This window comes from Pyrus communis, chromosome 6 (assembly GCF_041283825.1).
Source record: "Pyrus communis isolate YQ-2024b chromosome 6, ASM4128382v1, whole genome shotgun sequence".
NCBI classification, from domain to species: Eukaryota; Viridiplantae; Streptophyta; class Magnoliopsida; order Rosales; family Rosaceae; genus Pyrus; species Pyrus communis.
In genome coordinates, this window is record NC_142570.1 from 13164810 (window position 1) to 13187397 (window position 22588).

General features: G+C 37.8%; 1 pseudogene; it reads right to left on the reverse strand.

Annotated features, from left to right (window-relative positions):
• Positions 1-14504: 14504 nt before the first annotated feature.
• Positions 14505-22359, reverse strand: LOC148696318 (peptidyl-prolyl cis-trans isomerase CYP18-2-like; annotated as a pseudogene).
• Positions 22360-22588: the final 229 nt, after the last annotated feature.

The following is a 22588-nucleotide window of genomic DNA, read 5'->3' on the forward strand; positions in this document are numbered from 1 at the left end:
ACTCTCCCATTCACTCCTTTGTGCCGCAGCCAATATCACCCAGAAACCATTAATTCCAGCCTTCCCCCATATTGCCGTGCCTTCCTCCACCTTCCCAGCCACCTTCCACACCTTCACACACCATCTACCAACCATGCCGCACCACCCAACCTCCCTAAATCCATCCCTAACCCAGAAAACTATCTAGCAATTCCCTAAAAAACCTCACTGCCGCAGCAAGGAGAAGAGGAAAGAGGAGCTTCGACGCGCAGAAATTCAAGTGGATTCGTTGGGCGTTCTAGGTGTAATCAATCCTTTGTTCGTTATGTTTAAATTCAATTTTATTTCTCTTTCTGTGAACATGAGAGGCTAAACCCCTAATTAGCTAGGGGGTGATTCGAAACCATGTTTATGCTTGCAATATGATTTGATTACTTTTGGTTGGAATTTCATGAATGGTGAATTCAATTTGTTTAACTGCTTTATTGATAACTTATTTATGTATGTTTATTGAGAGTGCACGCTTAATTTTCATGCATGAATATGACGCTAGAGTATAAGTAAGTTTCACCTAATAGTTATGAACTTATATTCACAAGTAGTGGAGGTTGCTTATAAACAATCGCGTTAAATAAATTCTTGGCATAAGTTTCATGCAATCATAGTAACGAATGCCTCGTCAACACTTATAGTTTTCATGATGCTTAATGATTCTTGCTTGTATCTCTATTATGCAATTCATGTAGGGAACTTGTGGGGAATGCTTTGGGTTGTCGCATGCAATCATCCAATTCATTAACTTAAGGAAAACTTGACGGTTAATTTAAGCGGACCTAATTAACCCGGGGTGTTGAGTTTCATAACTCATCGAAAGACCAATCGAAAATCATTTTGTATGCAAGTGTAACATGTGTGGAGAAGAACCTTCTAGCTAGCATTCATCCACATTTTCATCACATTCATATTTACATTCTGCCTTTAATTACAATCTGTGCTTTTAGTTTAATTTCGTCAGAACCTCAATCCCCCTTTACTTTAGTGTCCAATTTAGTTAGAACGTGTCTTAGTTTGTGTTTATAAGTGTTTTGTATTCTTTGAGTCTTTTGATTTGTTTTAGTGTTTTATTATTTAGTTTTGCATTCTTTGAGTCTAGTTTAGTGTTTTAACGTTTGTTTTACGTTTTTGAGTCAGTTTCCAAGTGAATTAGTAATCCCTCCTAATCCCCGGTCTAGAACGATCCCTACTTGCATCTTTACTACAATTGTCACAAGAGGGTTTTAATTTGTGTGCTTAATTAGTTTGCATCACAATTACCTTAGACTGCACTTGATTCCGAACATAGTGACAGTCAACTTCAATGTGTTTAGTTCGCTCATGGAAGACAGGATTTGATGCGATGTGCATTGCTGCTTGATTGTCACAATGAAGAGACATAGGTTGCGGATGAGGAAACCCTAGGTCCAAGAGTAGAGTTTTGAGCCAAGTGAGTTCACATGCCGTTGACGCTATAGCATGATATTCCGCTTCTGCACTTGAGCGTGCAACCACACTTTGTTTCTTGCTCTTCCAGGTGACAAGGTTACCCCCTACGAATGTGCAAAAACCAGTGATAGACTTGCGATCGAGAGAGTTCCCTGCCCAATCTGCATCTGTATATCCTGAGATCTGAGTATGACCATTAGTGCGCATGAGGATCCCTCTACCAATGGAACCCTTCAGATAGCGAAGCACACGGTGAACAGTTTTCATGTGATCTGTGTTTGGAGCATGCATGAACTGACTAACAAGGTTCACAGCATATGCTATATCAGGACGAGTGATAGTTAGGTAAATGAGCTTGCCAACCAATCGCTGATAATACTCTATATTAGGAATGAAATCACCATGAAATTGCAGCTTCAAGTTGCTATTCAAAGGTGTCCGAGCAGGTTTACAATCTGTCATGTTTGCCTCATGAAGAAGATCAATGATGTACTTGCGCTGATTTAGAAAACAGCCCTTGTGGGAATGTGCCACCTCGATTCCTAAGAAATATTTAAGAGTGCCAAGATCTTTGATAGCAAATTTGTGACTGAGATATTGCTTAAGAGCACTAATCTCAGAAACATTATCACCTGTAACAATTAGGTCATCGACATAAATAAGCACAACAAGTTTACCAGATGTGCCCGATCGCACAAATAGAGAGGAATCTGCATTACTCCGAGAGAAACCAACTCCCTCTAGGACATGACTGAGCTTGGCATACCATGCTCGGGAACTTTGCTTGAGTCCATAAATGGATTTATGAAGTCTGCACACCAAGTCTGGATTATTTGATTGAGGATGACCCGGAGGGATTTTCATGAAAACTTCTTCTTCTAGTTCCCCATGTAAAAAAGCATTTTTAACGTCCATTTGGAAGAGAGGCCATGTATTGTTAATGGCAACAGATAACAGCACCCTCACTGTATTCATCTTTGCCACAGGTGCAAAGGTCTCTTTGTAATCCACTCCATAAGTCTGAGTAAATCCACGAGCAACCAATCGAGCCTTGTGTCTTTCAATCGTGCCATCTGAATGGAACTTGATCTTGTACACCCAACGACTTCCTACAGCCTTCTTTCCTTTAGGGAGCTTCATGATGGTCCAGGTGTTGTTTTCGTGAAGAGCTTGAAGCTCTTCTGCCATAGCAGTTCTCCATTCGTTATGTAATTTAGCTTCTTGAAAGCTTTGAGGTTCATAGGTCTCAGTAACTGTATTAAGGAATGCAGCAAATGAAGGTGACACTTTGCTGTAATTAATAACAGAAGTCAAGGGGTGCCTGACATTATAAGTTACATAATCATTTAACTTGGATGGGAGTCTCCTCTCACGAAAAAGATTTCGACGAACTGTGGGAGGTTGAGCCACTGGTAGTTGAGCAGTCTCTTGGTTGGAAGGACTTCTTGAGGGTTCAGATGAGATAAGTTCATCAGGGGCCACTGGTGGTGTGTTCTGCAGGTTGTGAGGCTGAGAATGGACCTCATTCAGTATTGGATCCCTTAAGACATCCGTTGTGTCTTCTTTACATGGATATGGCATTGGAAACAAGTCAAGCATTTTCTCCCCCTCTTGAGAATAGTCCAGAGGTTGGGTGAAGTAAGGCATTGGTTCCTCAAATCTTACATCTCTTGAAACAACCATCTTCCTAGTTGTGGGATTGTAACATTTATAACCCTTTTGAGTAGAAGAGTAGCCTAAGAAAACACATTTTGCAGTTCGTGGTTCTAGCTTGTCACGTTTCTGTGCTTGAATGTGAACAAAGCATGTACATCCGAACACCCGTAAGTGTGACAAATCTATTTGTCTGCCTTTCAGGATCTTAGAAGGTGATTTAAAATTCAAAACCTTACTGGGCAATCTATTGATAAGATATGCAGCAGTAAGGACACCTTGAGACCAAAAATTTTTCGGCACATTCGAGTGAAACATCAGGGCCCTAGTTTTTTCAAGCAGGTCTCTATTCTTCCTTTCTGCTACCCCGTTTTGTTAGGGTGTTCCAACACAACTGGTTTGATGTAATATGCCATGTGTGCTTAGATAATGAGACATATTATGGGACATATATTCGGAGCCATTATCTGATCGTAAGACATGAATTTTTGAAGCAAATTGAGTGTTTACAAGTCTACGAAAATCTTGAAAAACTTCCAGCACTTCACTTTTAAATTTCAAAAGATATAACCAAGTTATCCTTGTGAAATCATCCACGAAGGTTACAAAGTATTTATATCCATCAAAGGACTCTAAAACTGGTCCCCAAACATCGGAATGCACGATTTCAAAAGGATTACTAGCCCTAGATAGGGAGGATATGAAAGGTAACCTAGTGAATTTAGAAAAATGACACACATCACAAGAACTTGTAACCTTGCACAGGTTTGGAAACAAAAAGGATAGGACTTTATCAGAAGGATGTGCAAGGCGTCGATGCCAAAGTTGTTGTTCTTGAATCAGCCTTGAGGTGACTTGAAAAGCCTTGGGAGTTTGAACATGCTTGGAAAGGTAGTAAAGACCGTTTAGAAAAAAACCTTCACCAATCGTCTTCTTGGTGGTGATATCCTGAAAAATCACAATTTTGGGAGAGAAGATGGCAGCACAGTTCAGTGAGTTTGTGATTTTCCCAAAGGATAAAAGCTGAAAAGGGAATGAAGGAACATAGAGGGCCTCATACTCGACATTACTAGAGATCAAATGTATTTTTCCTTTCCCTACAACCATGGCACCCTTGCCATTAGCAACTGACACTTGGGATGGACATGAAAGCTTTTTAAAATCATACAGGTTTGTGGACTTGTTGGTCATATGATCAGTGGCTCCTGAATCTATAATCCAATAATCATGCATATTACCTATTTTAAGAGCAGTTGAGAAGGATCGCAAGATACCTGGAATATCTTGTTGTGTCATGCCTTCTTTCCCAGCCAAAAAACCAGCAAGCTGTCCAAATAGAGCAGCTGGTTTGTTGTCAACCTGACTGGTTGATCCTTCATTCTCCCCACCACCTTGTTTCTTGTGGAGGAAGGCAGCAAATTCATTTATCAGCATGGCCGGATTAGAGGTGAACATCTGTGCTTCCTCGGAATGAGAGGTCATGGTATTGTTTGACTTGTGTGATGGGTTGTGTGCTCCTCTAGTGTAGCTCTTGTTGCTGTCCCTCAAGTGCTTGGGCCTTAGTTCAGGATGAAGAATCCAGCAATGATCTCGTGTATGTCCACCAGTATCACAATAGCTACACTTCACAGTAGGTTTCTTTCCTTTATATCTTCTCTCTTCATTAGCCCTGTGGTTTGAGAAATATACCCTAGATTCTGGTATATTTGACTTTAATTCCACAGTCATGATTTTTCTGCGAGTTTCTTCCCTTTGGATAGTGGCACACACACTTGAGAAGGAAGGAATTTCAGGATTCATGAGAACATGACTCCTGAGATCTTCATATTCAGAGCTCAAACTTGCTAGAAGCTGAAAGATTTTATCTTCCTCAGCTCTCTTAATCAGCACGGCAGCATCAATGGTGTGTGGCCGATAAACATTCAACTCGTTCCACATGGTGGTCAACTTGCCAAGATGATGCACAAATGAGTTCCCTTCCTGTTGTAGACTAGCAATGTCCTTCTTTAGCTGGAACACTCGAGCTGCGTTATTCTGATTCTCATACATCTCTTTGAGGTTTTTCCAGAGAACGTACGAAGACTCCGCATAACTGAAGATTTCTGCAACTTTTCGATCCATAGAATTGAGCAGCCATGACATGACCAGCTGGTCCTTGCACAGCCAATCATTGTAACCTGATGAGGACACATTAGGTGCTGGAATCACACCATTAACATAACCAAGCTTCGATCGTCCTCCTAACGCAAGGGTGACAGCTCTCTCCCACGGGAGATAGTTGAACTCATTTAGTAGGATCGAACTGAGACGTTGATTTGGATTAATATCAACGTCTAGATGAGATGAAGAAGACGCAGCATGCGAGTTTACTTCTTTGCCTTGCACGGAGCTCCCTTCAGCCATGATAGAGAAGAAGGGGAAATAGGAAAAGGGTACTCAGAAGCAGATCGATAGAGATCACTCCTCTGATACCATATTGAATTTTGAATGTCTATTTCTCATTATTATTGAAACAAGGTACAAGGAAAGCTCATATATATGAGCGGAAGAAAGGGAGAAAACAGAAAACGGAAATCAAGGGATAACACTTCCTTGATTTATGCTTTACCAACAACTAAAGGTAAGGACAATCAGCTAACAACTAAAGCAAGGTGGAAATCCCTTGAATTAGTGAGAATGACAACTATGACAGCCATACACAACCATGACAACCATACTTAGTTGTTAGACTGCAATGTACCATACATACACCTATGCTTGCCGACTAGGGTTTGGGGTTAATTTAGACTAACCCTAGAACTTCTTCCAATAAAAAGCAATATACTAAAAACGGAATAGGTTAGAAGAGTTCTTATCCTCCATGAGGAGTTCAACTCAAGAGAGTTGTTAGTAGCAGTGACATGGATGGCGTGGCTACACGAGAGATGGCATGCACGACAACCTTCACAATGGCATGATCTTTATAGATCTTGGCCCCGATGCTGGTATCAACTTTTGACACTTCGGTTGCTGCTAAAAAACTTGGGCAGTGATGTGAAATATTCTAACACTCAAATTAAAATCTTATGATTGTAGTATGTGTAAGTAGGGATCGTTCTAGGCCGGGGATTATAAGGGATGCTAATCTACTCAAATTAAACTCTAAAACACTAAACTAGACTCTAACAACTCAAAACAAACTAAATAGACTCAAAACACACAAACTAAGTTAAATTGACTCGAAACAGACTCTAAGAAGTTATTTGGACGAGTTTTAGACTATTAAGACTCAAAACACTAAATTGGACAGATTTGAACACTTTTCTAACTAATCTAACACACTTAATTAAAGGAGAGATTGATTTGGACGAAATTAAAGTAAAAACAAACAGATTTAAAGACTTAAACAACTTTGGACGAAATTAGGGAAAACTATGGGTGATAAGCTAGCTAGAGGATCCTTCTCCACACATGACACACTTGCATACAAATTGATTACCAGTTGCTTTTCCAATAAACCATGAACCTCAACACCCCAGATTAACCGTGAACAACACTCATTAAGCCTCAGATTTTCCTTAAGTCATTGAATTGGATGGGATACGCATTGGCAACCAAATTATTATTCAATAGTTCCCTACATGAACAACATAATAGAGATACAATCAAAGATCATTAAGCTTTGTGAAAATCATAAGCATTGACAAGGCATTCGTAACTATGAAAAGCATGATACTCTTGCCAGGAATTTACTTAACATGATCATGACTAGCAACCTCCACTACTTATAAATATAAGTTCATAACGATTAGGTGAAACTCCCTTATATTTTAGCATCAAATTCATGCATGCAAACTAAGCAGGCCATCTTAATCAACACACAAGAATAAGTTCTTAATCAAACAGTTAAGTAAATTGTATTCACGATTTATGAAATCACAACTTAAAGTTATCAATTCATATTGCAAATATAATCATGGTTTCAAAGTCTGCTCTAGCTAAAACAAGTTTAGCTCTTCATGTTCATAAAACAAAGATAATTAAACTTAAACATTAAAAATAAAGATAGAATACACCTAGAAACACTCCAGGTGGCTCCTCATTCCTTCCTTGCTGCGCACAATAAGGATTTGTGTGAATTTAGGCTCTTGAGGTGTGGTGGATGGTGTGGTGTGAAATTGTGGTAGAGGATGGTGGTTTATGAGTGTTGCGGCATCATGTATTTATAGGGTGAAGGGAAGGCACGAAATTGGGCTGAAAATGAGAGGAATTAGGACTCCAAATCACCAAAGAACAAGGACACTTTCAATCAGATTCCAAGGAAGACAAGGAATGGTCATTGTGGCAAATTCTAGAACTTCTAGAAGGGTTACATGTGACATAAACTTAGGGCACGAAAATAGGGCTTCTAGAACCTGATATTTAGGTGATTTAATGTGAAAAGGAGTCCTCTTTGCAGCTGGAATTAAGGTAGGAAAAGATTAGGTTAGGACAAGATAAGATAAGGTTGGATAAGGTTTGGATAAGATAAGGTAAGGTTGGATAATGTTTCCTTCTTCATGGCTGATTCCTTATCCTCCAAGTCTTTGATTTAATTCTTCTAGATGTTAAGCACATTCCTAGCCTCTTTTGATCTTCAATTTCGTCCATCCACCTTGCTCCCTACATATGCAATCCATTCCAAGCCCAAAACTGCTCCAAATAGCACCAAATTGCACTTTCTTGCCAACTTTGTCATTTAAACCTACAAACACACGAAAATAGCTTAAAACACTATAATAAATAGAAACTAACTTACTAAATGCAAAGAAACAAGCTAACAACGTTGCATAAATATGCTCCTATCAGGCAACGACGGAGAAGACTTCAATGACTATTTGATGTCGGCATCGAGGGTATGGCGGCTTGAGTTTGACATATGGAACGAAGACTTGAGTTCGAGGTTACCATCGTTGTCGTTGTTCATCCTTCTATTTCTAATGCTTCTGTACTTAGCTGTGATAAATTAGAACGGCTTGCATGGCTGTGAAGCTTGATGGTTGGTGAGCATGGAATTTTGCGTGTGGTTATCGTCTTTCCAATATATGAGGGTATAGAAAAATTAGCCCCCATATTCTTTGCACTTCTACAATTATTATGAGTTGCTTGCAAATTCCTTTTAGCATGAAATGTATACACCAGTAGTGGCTAGCAATGATGTCTCACCCATCCTCATAGTCGATTTGATTTGGCGATTTAGTGATGCTCGCAAATAAAGAGTTTTTATGCTAACACGAGGATTATAAATTTTAAGCACCAAATAATGTACCTAGAATCACATTTTAATAAAAGTATGTGAGCAAATAGAGATCATGCTATTTTGCAAATTAGGTTTTCCATGTTGAACATGAATAAATATGTGCAATTACTGGAATATGCATGAGCATATCGATCAAAACAAATTAGCTTTGCCTAGTACAATGCCATTTAAGCACATGTTATCATTGAATTGAATTGTTGAATTAAGATTGTTGCATTAAGCAGCAGGAAGAGTCATATCAAGTAACTAGTGTTTTCAAGGAGGATAAAAAATATGCTTGTGCAGTGTTCCATATCAAGTTAACAAATATGGGCAAGCATAAATATAACAGTTTAAAATAGCATGGCAAGACAGTTAATCAATCTTAGATGAGATGAAAGAAAATCATATCTAGATCATCCAACTTGGATGGTGGAAAGTAGTAGGCAGAGGCTCTAGTAGTGATGCCCTGGACTCCAGCATGATGGTGTCCTTGGATGTTGCTGTGGAAAAGAAAGATGAGTATGGTGAATCATTCTTTTTCTTTATAGACATAGAGCCCCTATGTTGATGGATCTGCAATTTGTCATTGGCATGGTGCTTCCATTACCACAATGCAATGCATATTTCACTTTTCTAAGCCCCTATGGGCTCTCATGTAAAATTTTGTTTCCCTAAGAATGAGCTTCTACTGCACGCAATAAGAAAAAATAATACGCAATCTTTGTATATTGTTATTTTGATGAAGAAATAACCAAAATGAAACTGAAGAGATGATGTTTTTATCTTTATTTTCTTGGCAGCTTGTGCATCACAAGTTTGTGAAGGCAGGGAGCCATTGCAAGAGTCAAGGCTTAAGCCCCAATCAAGTTGTCATTTATATTACGAGTTTTTGTGTCAAAGGGCTTTGTTGGACTTGTGTTATTAAGAGGTGAGCCAAAACCTTCACGTCCCCCATGTCTGAGTTAGTGGTGACTAGGCCAGAAGCATCTAGAAGAAAAGCAAGTCTTAAGGAATGTTTTGTTGTTCTTCTAGTAGCTCTTCGGTTCTTAGTCTGGTGTTATGTTAAGTGCTTCCGACGCTGATGAAAAGCTCCCAGTGCTAATGAGTTGCTTCCCATGGCAATTTAAGTTCTTCCTGCCACTATATCATTTGATGATTGTGAATGCTTCATATGGTAGTTGAATAATTCCTTCGCTGATGAAATGCTTCCCTTGCTAGTCGAATGTTTCCCTTGCTAATTCCAGAGACTTTGAGGAGTATTTGTTAAACTAACAAACACTGGGAACGACTGAGTAATCATAATAAATTATGACTTGCCCGAATGATCCGTGGTCTGGAAGCCACTAGTTCTTGGTTATATAGTTTTGAAGTGGCTAATCTAGGGTTTCTAATGGTTTTGACATTTTGCAGGAGCTAAGGAACGTTATCAGAAGGCTCAGAATGAAAGGAAGGCTTATTTATGAAGAACTAGGGTTTCCTGCACTTAGAGAATGCTTACTCAGTGCATTCTTTCCCTTTTCATTCTCCTGCCTTTCGTATTCTTGCCTCTCCCTTTACAATGTATTGATGCCTGTTATTTATTGAAGCAAGCATTATTCCAAGCTCCAATTGGGGAATCCCTTGGTTTTTTTATCTTTCTCCAAATTTGCTAAGTCTTCCATTCCTCTTTCCATGGTTGCAGTTGCATGCTTCCTTTTTGGTATAGCGCTACTGGAGCTAAGGGGTCCCGTGAAGCCTATTTAAGCATTGTGCTTAGGATTTCTCCTTTCCTGCACCAAGTCTCACCCTATGACTCCATCTTTGGTAATGTTCCTCTCTACTTTCTCTCCTTGATTTCCTGTGTAAGTTGGGAAAAACATGTTCCTTCTTTCTCTATTAATGAGGGGCGTGGCTCCAGGTAAACATGTGATTTAGTTCTGATTTGGTTAGCTCAGCTTTAGATTTTGGTTGTTTCTTAAGTATCCTAGTTAGTTAAAAGAGAAAGGGGAAACTTAGTCTATTCTTTCTCAAACCTTTCCACATGAAACCAAAATCATGGGCTTGGCCTTTTGGTGTTCCTAAGCAGCCCAAAGTTTTACTTAACTATTTGATTGATAACTTATCTTGTGTGTTGATTAAGGGGGCCACATAGTTTGCATGCTTGAATTTGATGCTAAAACATAAGGGAGTTTCACATAATAGTTATGAACTTATATTTACAAGTAGTGGAGGTTGCTAGTCACGATTGCGTTAAGTAAATTCCTGGCAAGAGTATCATGTAGTTCATAGTTACGAATGCCATGTCCATGCTTATGATTTTCACAGAACTTAATGATCTTTGATATGTATCTCTATTATGCAGTTCATGTAAGGAACTTGATAAGAATAATTTGATTGCGTCGCTGAGTCCAATTCAATGAATTTAGGAAAATCTAGTGGTTAATTTGTGCAGTTCACGGTTTACTTAGGGCATTGTCATTTATGGTTTATAGGAATAATAATTGGAAATCGATTTGTACTCTAGCTAGCATTTCACCCCCTTAATTCACCCAATTTCGTACCATTTAGTTTGTTTCTGCAAGTTTGTTTGTTTAAATCTTAAATTCGTCAAAATAACCCCCCATTTAGTATTCTGAGTCTTTTTAGTTTAATATTCATCCAAACTTCCCTTTAGTTTCTGTTTCGAGTCAATTTAACTTACTTTGTGTGTTTTGAATCAGTTTAGCTTATTTTGAGTAGTCTAAGTTTAGTTTTCTGTTTTCGAGTCTAGTTTAGTGATTTAGAGTTCAATTTGTGTAGATTAGCAGCCCTCCTGGTCCCCGACCTAGAATGATCCCTACTTTCATATACTACAATTATCAAAAAGAGGGTTTAAGTGTGTGTGCTATCTTATATCACATCACTGTATCAGACGAAGTAGAGTGCCACCATCACTTTACTTCGAGGCAATGGGCAAAGTCCTAACGATTTCGCTAGATGACCATACTTGTTCCTCAAGACACGCGGTCTGATCCTGATATGGACACAATCAAATCCTATAAGTCTTGAAGTCCCTACAATCTAGGTATAGACGTGTGTAGCAAGTAATCACAACTCCTAAGAGGATGCAATATCTACTTACTAGATATCCTCTAGGATTCTCCAAACTTAGAACGAGGATTCTACCCTAAAAAGGTGTCTCTTGTCATGCCCCGATCCCGACGTACTTCTAGGATTGACACATGAAATCACTAAGTACTCGTATATCCAACATACCTCACCTTTGGGATATGGACAAGGCACAACTCAAGATTCAGATTGTGTAGTAATTTTCCTTATACTTTATGGTTGCATCTAACCTCTTCGTTAAACTGTCTATGTACCCTAAATAGGGATCAAGCCATTCGTAGTTCACCATTTGTCAAAGTCTAAACTTTTCGTAAAACACTTTCGAGCAGAAAACATAGAGTACCACACTACACATCAACCATAAGCCAGACAAGAGTTATCATCTTGCTATTCACACACATAAGTGCTTTCCAACACCATTCCACAATCACATCAATCAATAACACATACAATACACCAAAATGTAGGGCTAATGTGACACAGTTTGGCCGAAGCCTACATCTTTAAAGAATGTGAATTCGGACCACTCAACAAAATCCAACAACATCGGGTTTCGAACGACTGAACAAAACTAAAAAACCAAGTAGGATTCTAGACCACTTAATGGAATCCAAACCAAGATACGATTCCAGACCACTAAACGGAATTGCGGAGTAGAAAGGATTCCGGACCTCTTAACAGAATCCAAGTGGATACGATTCCAGACCATTCAAAGAAATCTAAGGTAGGATACGATTCTGGACCACTCAACGGAATCATTGAGCACAAGGGATTCTGGACCACTCAACGAAATCCAAATGGAGCAGGGAACTAGACCACTCAACAAAACCCCGGCAGAACCTAATTTCGAGCCATTCAACGGAACCGAGTGGAAGTCTAAGAAACATAACAACGGCTTGAAGAAACAAAACATGAATCAAGTGCTCAATTTACAAAGGCTTAATGAAATGAAGCAAAGCACAAGTACTAAATTTATAACAGGTAAATGAAGCGAAAAATGAAACAATATCAAATCAAACAAATCCCCATGATAATGGATTAATGGTCCACTACTAGCCCTAGCATTTCACAAGCAATTCAACATGTATTTCCAATCAACAAATCAAATCACATTTCATAACAATAAATCGATGGCCAAATATAAAAATACATTCTAATAGAAATCACATTTATAAAACCAAGTCATATCCACAAAGGATATTAAATACAAAACCAGGGTAATAACCATATCACATTTATTAAAGTCACTCACTAACCATTATAGGCCCACTAGACTTCACGTAGTCTCTAGTAGTACTAATTTTAGTATTTAAAATGATTCGAGACATGTTGACCAAAAGTCAATTCTTAGTCAACAGTGGAGTCCACAACCCTATGTAATTTGATATGGAATATCTGCCCACAGATTTCTGATCCATAATTTCTCAAGAGTTTCATTTATCTTCTAGAACAATATCTTACAATTTTGGAACGATCCAATGGTTGGATCTCCGCCAATTGCTAGAATTAGGTGGCAGTCAACAATTAGTTTTACGAACTTAAAAATTCAATTAATCAAGATCTGTATGTCAGATTCCCGATCCGTTAGTTTCTAATGTCCTCAAATAGTACGTTCTATAACGCATTAAAGTTTGGTGACGATCCAACAGTTGGATCGTCGATGGTTATAATGATCAAAAGGTGGACCCTAACGAAACTATGTTCAAACAATGGGATTTCATCCATTGGATGTCACATATGGAATCAGGGTATCAAATTTAGCCCAGAAGGGTCAAGTGGGTCCTCGGGCCATGCGCTACCGCAAGTGGCGGTCGACTACCCAAATTTGCCGAAAAATTCCCCTAACTCCAAAAATTACCAAATTTTATAGAATTGTAGAACACAACAATAGGAACAACTGTCATACCTAGACTGAAGTCTGATTCGCCCGGAAAATGCTTGAAAACACCCTCGATCCGTTAAAACTCTCGAAATGGGTGGTGTTCATCAATTCGGCGAATTCGCAGTTCTACCACCCTAAATTTGTTTGGGCTATGTTTCTGGACTCAAGAGACACTTGAGGGTGGTGGTTGATAGAAAACCTTTCAGAAATGGCGGAATTGTCCCTATGCAACCACGAAGCCCTTGGTGCAATTTTTTGCGAAATTAAGGCAAAAAACTCTTGAATTTTTGGTGGAAATGGGAGAATGGAGGTCGGGGTGAAGTGCACAAGTGATGGTTGAGTGGAATTTGTCGGAAAGACCAACGAAAATCGACATAATTGCTAACTAGAACCGGGTCGGGTTCGCGGGTCAAAGGGAAAATCCAGATTGGGTGGTTTTTCTCTCCCTCATTTCCCCTGCTTGCTTTCTTTTTTGACTAGCCACTTCCTCCCCTCATTTCCCTCATTTCTCTTCTACTCTTCCCATCCAAGCAGTACACGTGGCACCCAGATTATTGCTCCAGCAAATCTGGAGCCTTCCAAATAATGGTCAAATGACCATTTCGCCCCTGTATTTGCTTGTTTATATCTCATTCGCTATAACTCTGTTTGGTGAATGATTCTTGCCTATGTGTTCGTAGGATCGAGCTCTAATTGAAAACATTAATTGTGACCTCCAAAGGTCAATGATTATTTTCAAAAATTCGAACTTTGTAGCTAAGTAGTTAAAATCTAAAATTAATTTCAATTCGCAAAAATACTATAAAACCCCACAAATACAAAATACATAAATTACAATAGTGAAATCCAAGAATGGGATTTCACATTTCTCCCATGGTATAAATACACCCACCGGGTTCATCTATGGTAACACAATCTATACACTTCATTCTCTTACCCACTGCTTGAGTATAAAATTATTCACTAACTTGACAGTCGGAAAACCTTTGGCCGGCACACACCCCCTGGTTTAAGGCTTGCTCATGGTTGTTTTACTATTTTGCAGGTTGCTCAAGTTTACTTGGATTTGTGCTCAACCCTCACTCAAGAAGGAGTGCAAATTTGGTTCCAAAAATTGGTGCTTTCATTGAGAGAAAACCCATAGTCCTCTAAACCAAGTCACTATAGCCTATGAAAGCAATATCTAGAAGAACGCTTTATGGCCAAGCCAATGGCCCAAGTGGAGAAGAAGCCTCCTTCATCAATCAGGTCTAGGACGACATACAAAAGATATGCATGTCAATAAAAAAACCTCAAGAAAAACCTACAGATCAAAGAAAAGGTGAGGCTTGCCGGGCTGCGTGAAAGAATGAAAACTATAGAAAACAACCTTGCTCAATTTGCAAGTTCCGCTGCTTACGTTTCCCAAGAATGACAGATCCACACCTGGAACAAGTGATCCAAAAAATCTTTTCAACAACACAACTGCACAAGATTCCGGGACCGCCACTCCCCTGACACACTGGCAGGAAGTTTCTTCCAAGCATTAATCACATAAGAGGAAAACAAGAATACTTCAAAAAAGTGCAGAAATGGAGGAAAATGATCTCAGGAACACCTTGAGTGAAGAATCCCCCCATCAGGTCAGAAACTATTTGTCCACCCTCTAATGGCACCCTCATCATCAGGCTCCAAATCTCTGACGTCATGGTCGGCAAAGTCCTGATTAACAACGGGTCAGAAGTCAATATCCTCGTAAGGGGAGCAGCTACAAGAATGAATATCCTAGATGGAGTTAACTCAATGCGGTTAACTATCCAAGCATTTAAGCCCTTAATGAAACCTCACTCAGCACCATGGGAATGATACGTCTCATAGTTCAACTGAAACCTTCCGAACATCTGATGACTTTCCATGTGATGGATAGCCCATCTCCTTACAATGCTATCCTCGGCTGGGAATGAATGCATGTCAAAGAAATTATCCTCTTTGAAGACAGAACCCTGCCTCACTACTCGGGAGTAGCGTCGAGCAGCAAAAGGTTTGAGATAGAAAAGCTGAAAAACCTATGTTAAGAGGAAGAACCTCTGCTGGAGAAAATCAAATCCCCTACAAACCTATCCAAGTGACCTAAAATGAAGCAAAGCACCTCACAGACTATACGAGGTTTGATTCCCTTCCCAGGATATGTAGTAGTCATCTCTAGACCTTATCGCAATGTCGCCGTCTACGCGAAGACAAGTCCATGGAGAACTCATCTCCCAACACCTCACCATAGGCTTATTGTCAAAAGTGATCCTTGATGTATTTTTTTTGCATCATATCATCTTTTCCTTAGAACTACACTAGCGATTTGATTATCCATCCCGGAGATATGTAGGCAATCCTTTTCAGATTTAATCACACCCCTTTGTCAATCAAATTTTACTTTGATCATGAATAAAGTGCATCCATTTGTCTTAAATATGTGTTCTTTCTTTGTTTTTTTTGTTGGAATGCAAGAAGTACCCTACTCGTTCAAAACAAGGGCCAAACTTTGAAAACTTAGCTGCAATACATGTCTTGAAAAGTTCAAAATTACATTGTCAAGGGAGCCTTTTTTAGCCCAATCAATTTAGAACAGTTAGCAGCTTAGGAGACTCGAACCATAATAAGCGTGATAACGATTTGAGGGCTACGGGCAAGGGCATGGCACCTTGGCCCAAAAGTCTAATGCATCATCCGACCTCCAGAAAGTTTATACAACTAGCAAGGTTGTGGGTTATGACATTCAAATCCGGGCTTTACGCCATTCGAGGGAATAGTCGAAAGGGTGAGGTGGCTATGAACTCTGACACCGAGTACAACTACTTATATGCCAGATCAACTTACTAAGTCAAGTAAGCTCTACGATACTAAGTGTTAGCAGGTCCGAATGGGGCATCCAAACTAGGTAATCCCCATAAATAATTTTATTCCAACAGAGCTCTGATATGCAAAAATGCCTTGGGCAAGCCAGCCAAGAATAGTTTGGTCATAAATGCTCAGCTCTAACGCATATGTTTTGACAAAATGATTACAAAAGTGTTTCTGACCCATAAGCAGACGACCACATCTCCAAAGAACTTTCATCTAAGATTCACTAGAAACAGACATGCAACACGAGTTGAGGAATATACATTCCTCAAACATCACATTGCAACAAGATTCGAAAAGCCCTCATAAAGGGAATGAGATGGACAAATACATAGGAAGACATTCTCGATAAACAAAATATCATGATCTCCAATCTAGCAAAAAGAGTAGGGACAAGACAAGGGGTTCTCCATGGGTTCGAATACCTGGTATTGGAGTAAGGTGGTATTCTGGATATTATGATGGGTACCCTTACAAGTACTAAGTTTGGGAGATGATGTTTTCTCAGATCAACATCATCAAGGAGGGTTGTTATGCTCTGTCCCAAGCCCACAAAAATCACCTATGCTTCACCTTGTTTCTCATCAATCCAAAGTTAACATACTCTGGAAAACTAGCTAAATCAAAGACATGTCTAGTCGGGCGAAACTCGAAACAATAGAAACAATAGCAAAAGATGTACATTAAACAACGGAAAAGACTCTCAAATAAAGTGAAAAGAGATTCAAAACCCAGATAGGGGTAAACATGTTCAATCAATGAATGAGACATACACCCACCTAGGGTTCATCTAAGGTAACGCAATCTACACTTCAATTCTCTTGCCCATTGCTTAAGTATAAAATCATTCACTAACTTGATCGTCAGAGAGCCTTTGGCTGACACACACAACCCCTCCCCCCCCTCCGGTCTAAGGCTTGCTTACGCTTGTTTTACTGTTTTTCCAGGTTGTTCAAGTTTACTCGGATTTGTGTTCAACCTCCACTCACGGAGGTGCGCGAATTTGGTTCCAACATCTCTTGCTAAACTGGTAAGTTTTTAGCTTCCACACCATGCCTCACTTAAGCAAGCCATTATTTACTTTATCATGTTCTCTGTGAGCCCTTAATCCAATCGAGATAGTTCCTAAGACACGCTAATTCTTTCGAGGTATCCCAGGACTTGGTGTTCAAGTGAACCAGGGGAAGCAGAAGGTAGTTGTCAATGCCCAAGTATAGCTCGGCTTAAAAGTCCCCCAACAATGGCTTGACACGATAAATATGCGTGATTTTCATGGGCTTGGCATACAATATTTTATTGTTTTATTGGCGTGGTATGATGATGAATTTGCATACTCTTCGTTTCGCACTTTATGCATGGATTTAAGCTCGACTTGTGTTGCTTCCATAACGATTGGGCTTTGAGACATGATTGAGCTTGTATGTGAGATTTTGGGCCCTTACAAAATAAATAAATAAATAAAAATTAACTTGTGCTTTGAGTTCCTCCTCAAAATACTCCATGCCTAGCTTACAGAACTTCGTGCTTCTAATTGGAATTGTAATACTATAAATCATTCTGTAAAAATCATAGTTGGGAAAAAATAATAAAATATTAGATCATTTAATCATTAAACTGAATAAAAACACATGCACACATTTTGGGAAAAAAAAAAAAGCATTAAAAACTATTTATCTATTGCAGTTGATTGACTAAATGATCTCAGTTTTAATTGATTTTTGTAAGAAATAATCTTTCCAGAGTAATTTATAATATTGACCATTCCGATAGTAAATACGAAGTTTCATGAATTGGCTACAAAGCGTTTTGAGGAACTCTTTTTATTATTATTTTTGTAGAGTGGTAGTGTTAACTGGCTAAATATTTTGTTGTTTGATGGAGGTAAATTGATAAAGATCGAACTTGCACTAGCGCAAGTATATAAACATAATTCCTTTTTGCCACTGCATTAAAGCATTGTTATAAAATGAAGGGATTCAGGTCAACAGAATAACTATTCCAGTCGTTATCGAGTCACCTTTTAAGGATCAGCACGATAACTATTTTGGTTGTTATCGAGTCACCTTTTAAGGACCTATTACTAACAGGTTCTTAACGGGTAACCCATTAAGAAAAAAAAAGTTAGTTTGATAATTTAAACTGCTAAAACAACCATACTAGTTACTACAATAGCCATAGTACTTTTTTTTTTTTTTTGAGCAAAACTAGCCATAGTACTTAATCTCTCATAAGTGAGATTAAAAATTCCCCAAGCACATTAAAAATACAAAGCAATTTAAAAATACCAAAGCACATAAAAAAATTCATAATAATTCATTTACAAGTATGAAGAATATTAATGAGGAAAAAAAATATACAAATGCTCGTGATCTCGACCTCTACACTTTGACGATGGGTACGTCGTCGTTTGAATTTTTAAAACACTACAAACCCTCATGAATATTGTTTTTAGGGGAGTTCGAAATAAACAAAAATTCTTAATAATTAATGTAAAAGTTGAAAAATGTGAAAGAATATATAAACACTCATGATTGCATCCTCTACACATAAACAATAGTTACATCCTTGTTTAAAATTTTGAAACCCTCCAAACCCTCATGAATATTTTTTTGGTTTGTTATACTAACACCCCATATATTGTTGAATGCACCTTACATACTTAATATACCCCATATTTGCTTTTTTAATTAAAATGTATCTTAATACACCCCACATACTTTCCCACAATACCCTCACACCCCAACTTTCAACATACACCTTAAATTCCCTACATAAACCCCACATTTTCTACATACACCCCACACTCTTCACATCTTAAGTGCACATACATAAGATCAACCAAAAATCTTACTTGTTTCTTTGAATAGGTGGTTTCTATGTTGTTTCTCTTTGCTTTCAAAAAATAGATTTGAGAATCCACCATTAACGGTAAAAAATATTTTACAATCCATCACTTTGTAACAAAAAGGGATCTAGAAATGCAGAGCATAATAATCGTGCATTAACTTCATGAATTCTATTTTTGGATTGCTTCATACTTTTCCAGAAGCTAGCCTACTCTTTGATAATGAAAAAACCATGAAAAATTTCAACAAAAAACTACAGAAAACTACTATAATATTTCGCATGAGATTGCCTAAACCTTTTAAAATTTGCTACTTCCCTCCATTGCTTTTCAAAATTCTAACCACATCAGAAGAAATAAAACATTAACATTAGTTTCCTCAAGAAATAAATCATTAATATTAGTTTCCTCCCCTACCATGAGAACTTAGTCACTGTAAAACTATGTTTACCCAAATTTTTTTTATTAAAACCACTAAAAAAATAAGGGAACAAAGCATATATACAACATTGTTGTTGTATGAAATTTTCCGAGGTATTTAAAAGGTCTGACAGAAAGTAAGCCCAAACTAATCTTAAAAATCTGCAAACACTACCAAAAAGATGAGCACTGCACACAATAAATTATTTGTGCCCTTTGAGGCCAAAAAGCACCAACAATTGTGCTCATAGACCAATAGCAACAGTGCAGCTACTATCTTTATGTCTATCCCCTCTATGGGCGTCACCATTGCTAAAAGGGCACAATAGATTGTTCAGTGCTCAAAGAGGCAAGCACAAATAAAGGCTTTTTTGTGTCCTTGTTCTGACAACTTGTCAAATGACCTTCTCCATCCATGTTTGCAGTATTTTTGTTATTGTGCCCAGTAGGTTCTATTAAAAAAAAATAGAAATGTAAAATTTTGAAATAAAACCAAAAATTTAAAATTTTCATAAAATCAAAGATGGCAGTCTCAGCTGTAAAAAGCAATCCAATAGTAGAAATGGAATGTCTATAATGAAACTACATAAATATTCCTCATAAAGAACATGTTTACAAGTGTTCAAGATAAAAGACCAACAAAATAATGAGATTTTCCTATCAATGTATCCATGCATTCCTACATATAGCCACCCATAACTGATTTTACCCTTTTTCCCAGCTTGGTGGATTATGCAATCACCTTCCTGAAATCCAAACCAAAGGAAAAATGAAAAAGGGAAAGGATCACATATTTCTAGTGATGTTTAACTACCCAAACATCCAATCAACATTGAGAATTCATTAGCTTTACACATATCTGATAACAAAAGAGTTTCATTTTCTCCGACAAAAAAGAGAACATTTTACCATTGGTACAACTAAATCTCCAGTGTACCTTAACATGACAAGGAAGCAAATCCATATCGACACTGTGAACCATAATTGTAGAAGGAAGTTCATCCTCTTCCTGGAAAAGAAAGAAATTTAGTAAATATAAGTTTCATAAAAAATAAAAAAAATAGTTATTATATATATAATAAGAGCAAAACATTAAAGGACCTCTAATAATGTTGTATATATTTCAAGCAAATACAAACCAAACTTATTAATGTATGGTACATTAACCACTTACAAAGATGAGAAATAGCACAAAAGTAAAGTACACCTCTACAAAATAATATATTCCCATCAATCCTGTAAAAATATGTATAATCCAAAATCAAACATTATATACAAACAACAAGTCATAAAAAAAAAAAAAAATTGAAAAAACTTCTGTAAAAGCAAAATTATCATCAAATGGATGAAGGCAAGGGCCATGTCTTTCTGATCCAACGGACAAAGTCAAGCAAACTAGAAAACAAAAAGCAAAATGTGTGATGTTTAGGGGAACTAATGAACAAACATTGATATTTGAATCTACAAATGCCTCTGCTAAACTGCTATTTACCACTTCTAAATCTACTACAAATTTGTACTCCTAAATCACAATTAATTAGTAAGGCACACAAAAATGCAGGGCATACAGATAATCAAGTTTGGGAGGAATCACGTGAGTCACAAAATTGAAATACACTGAGGTTTTTTTTTAAATATTCAGTGCAGGGAGCCGGTTTTATACCTTCACAAGCTCGTGTTCAACATACATAGTCAAAATCTTTCATAAGAATGCTAAATCAAGAAACGGATAGGAGTTTTACTTTAGTCACTTTATAGCTCAAACAGAATCCTAATGGTGATGGTGTAGATTATTATAGTCACCTGAAAGTCAACTAAAGCCTAAAGATTCCCGTACACAAATACAGCTCATAACTATATTCAGATTGCGTGCGCATGTCAAATCGTAAAATCCTCATAGCAAAATCACAAAGAAATGGTATTATAGCAAGAACTGTTTTTCAGTCTCCAGATATTTTAATAGGTCACAGAGCGATGAACCGATGTCTCATGCAAATAACTTTTAAAGTCAACAGGTCACAAGTCCACCAAACCACATTGTATGCAAGATACACATACCATCTCAAGGCAAAAACGCTTACCGCTTTTTAATCACTTTTAAGCAGATTAAGTAAAACAAAAAGTCAAATACTGCACATATAGTTGTAAAAAACAGTCTTAACAATACTGGGTAAAAATTAGCATACCATCCAATGATGGGCACAGTGCCAACATGAAAAAGAACTTGCTTCCATTTGTTTTCAGACCAGCATTCGCCATCAATAAGACGCCAGCTCCAATATGCTTCAACTCTTGTTTTATCTCATCCTCAAACTTTCCCCTGAAACTCATTATACAAAACAAGTTCTTCACTATGGTTCTCAAATCTAATTAAAATCGGGGGTAAAAAAAAAGAAAGCAAATTTAGATTTTTTTTTTTTTTACCCATAAATGGATTCGCCACCCCTTCCTGGCCCGGTGGGATCACCACCTTGCCCTATGAAATCCTACCCCAATTCCAATTTAACCGTCAGTAAAATATATATATATATATATATATATCTAATATTTATATACACTACAAAAGAAGAAAATATGAAACCTGGATGATTCTGTGAAATTACGTTGTCATAATATCCTCTGCGAGCGAGCTCGATGAAGTTCCTGCAAGTCATCGGCGAGTGTTTGTAATAAAGCTACTATTGTTAACTATTTGAAAGCACAAATAATGTCAAAGATACAAACTTTATGGATTGAATTGTCCGTTTGGTTACTAAGAAAGTGAAAGAAAATTGAAGGGAAAGTTTGGGAAGAAAGAGAATTTACCTCGATGCTGAAGATGTCAATGGTGGTTTCTAGGGCAGCCTCCGGAGACCCTCCTTTTTTGCTTGCCCACATCTTTCTGACTCGAAGATTCTCTTTCATCAAATACAAATCAATGTAGTTTGAAGAAGACAATAGTAGGAAAGAAAATCAAATAGATCTATATATTTTTTGAAAATCAAATCAAATAAGAGAGAATTAAAGAGAGACCGAATATGGGATTTGGGAATTTAGAGAGAGAATAAAGATGGACCGAAACTGGGAGTTAGGCTTTGGATTGGTTCTTCAAAAACCATCAGATCGG